Source organism: Apium graveolens, chromosome 3 (genome assembly GCF_009905375.1).
Source record: "Apium graveolens cultivar Ventura chromosome 3, ASM990537v1, whole genome shotgun sequence".
NCBI classification, from domain to species: domain Eukaryota; kingdom Viridiplantae; phylum Streptophyta; class Magnoliopsida; order Apiales; family Apiaceae; genus Apium; species Apium graveolens.
The window spans coordinates 63763234-63766149 of record NC_133649.1 but is presented as its reverse complement, the minus strand read 5'-3'; positions in this window follow the sequence as shown (position 1 = coordinate 63766149).

Here is a 2916-nt window from a genome sequence, read left to right as displayed (position 1 = left end):
GATACTCAGACTCAATCTCAACCTCATCTCTTGAACCTTCAACCAAATAAAGTTGAAAATTAGGTCCAAATGATTTGTTTTTTCTAGCTCTAAAGCTTCTCCTTGGTTCAGAAGGTCCATGAACATCTTCAGTTTGAACCGGGTTCCTACTGAAAGAATTCTGAATCATGTCTCTTGGTCTAGGTATAGATGTAAATCTATTTTCATCAAAGTCAGCATCTCTTGACTCGATAATCGTATTCACAGATACATAATCATTAGATTCTAATACATAGAACCTATATGCAATGGAATGCTCAGCATACCCCACAAAAATACAATCTAAACCTCTTTCACCCAAGTTTCTCCTTTTGGGTTCAGTGAGCCTTACAACTGCTCTACATCCCCAAACTCTCAGAAAACTCAATTTTGGTGGCTCTTTATACCAAAGTTCATAAGGGGTAAATTTATTCCTCTTAGTAGAAATCCTATTTAACAAATAACAGGCTGTTAACATAGCCTCACCCCAAAAACCTTCATTTAAACCCGAATAGGATAACAAGGAATTAACCATCTCTTTCAAAGTCCTATTCTTCCTTTCCGCCACACCATTTTATTGTGGTGTATAAGGAGCAGTGGTTTGATGTATTATACCAGTAGATTGAAAGTATACTGGATCATAATACTCACCTCCTCTATCAGTACGCAGATAAATCATAGTACCTTTATGTAGCTCTACTTCTTCTTTATAGATTTTAAATTTATCAAGAGCTTCATCCTTAGTATTCAACAAATAAACATAGCAATATCTAGATGCATCGTCAATAAATGTAATGACTTATTTTTTATTTCCCAACGAAGTTGTAGCATGAAAATCACATAAATCACTATGTATCAGTTCCAACACTTCAGATATTCTGTTTACGTCCTTGAAAGGCTTTCTGGTTGTTAGATATATTTGATAATGTCATGGCTAATGTGATTTATGTTTAGTTTTCAGATCTTACTTAAACAGGATAAATCAGTACTTACTGGAAGTCAGGACTTAAGGATATCAGTACTTATATTATCAAGAGATAATCATCAGAAGATGGATATCAGAACTTAAGTACTGAAGGACGTTCATATAAGGAAGTCAGCTGGTTAAAGGAAAGAAGATCGAGACAAACATAAGAAGAGATATGCATGAAGAAGGAATTCTATGAAGAATAGAATACTTGGAAGAAAAGATATCTGATTGATATATTTTAGGAAGCAGAATTATATTTCATATCAATTAGCGATTATTTTGTAACTGTGTAGTATATAAACACAGACATAGGGTTTACACTATAAGTGTTATCACAATCGAGAAGATTAATTATTGTAACCATAGCAGCTCTCGTGATATTTGTTCATCACTGAGAGAGAACAGTTCCATACTGTAATATAGTTTATTGTTCCAATAAAGTTTGTTTTCTGTTACTTGAGTTATTAAAGTTCGATTTGATTGTACTATACACTGTATTCACCCCCTCTACAGTGTGTGTGTGACCTAACAAGTGGTATCAGAGCCTATCTGTTAACGCACAAATAGTTTAAGATCCAAACACAATCATGTCTGAAACAGAAACTCCAACTAAGCCCACCAAAACTGAAGAACCTCCAAAGACACAAGTTCAAAGCCGATATGAGAGTATTAGAGTTCCCATATTGAGACCATCTGAATATGCCATATGGAAGGTGATGATGACCATAGTTTCTGGAAGCTACAGATCCATAATATCTTGATAAAATTAAGGAAGGGCCTCACAAACCAACCAAGCTCGCATGTTACAGTTGCAGGTGAAGCAGAAAAGTCTGTATCAAAGGAGAAGAGTGATTACACTGCTGAAGACATCGCATCAATTGCTAAGAATGCTAAGGTACGACACTTACTGCATAGTGCTATTGATAATGTAATGTCAAACAGGGTAATAAACTGCAAGACTACAAAGGAGATATGGGATGCTTAGAAAACAAGATGTCAGGGAACGGATACGATCAAGAAAAACAGGAAGACAATACTCACTCAAGAGTATGAACACTTTGACTCAAAGGCTAATGAGTCATTGACTGATTTATATGATAGATTTGTCAAACTCTTGAATGATTTGTCACTGGTTAATATGGAGTATGATCTTGAAGATTCAAACCTTAAATTCCTGTTAGCTCTTCCTGAATGTTGGGATTTGAAGGCAACAACAATAAGAGACAACTATAATCTTGATGAAATAACTCTTGATGAAATCTATGGAATGCTCAAGACTCATAAACTTGAGATGGAACAAAGAAGCAAAAGGAAAGGAGGAAAGTCAAGGACAGTTGCTCTTAAGGCTGAAGAAGAATCCCCCAAGGCAGCTACCTCAAGGAAAGACAAGGGTAAAGCTCTCTTCACAAAGTCTGATACTGAGTCATCAAGTTCTGAAAGTGATGATGACTCAGAATCTGAAAGCTTGCCTGAGACGGATGCTGATGAAGAGATGATGAAGCTGTGTGCTCTTATGGTGAAAGGGATCACAAAGATTGCATACAGGAAGTTCAGGAAGGGAAAGAAGTTTTCCAGGAAAGGCACAAGTTCTGATAAGAAGAATTTCAGAAAATCTGAAGGAAGAGGAGGAAAGTCTGATAGAGGAGATTATACGAATGTCAAATGCTACAACTGTGGTGAGAAAGGCCACATATCTCCTGATTGCAAGAAAGTGAAGATTGACAAAGGCAAGGCTCTTGTCACAAAGAAGAAAAGCTGGAAAGACACCTCAGATTCTGAAAGTGAGGAGAATTATGCCTTGATGGCAAATGCTGATAAGGCAAGTGCTGAAAGCAGTTCTGAAGCTGTTGAATTAAAGGTACCTCAAACTACTTATGCCTTTCATACTGATGATATTAATGAGTTGAGAAGATATCTTAAAACCATGT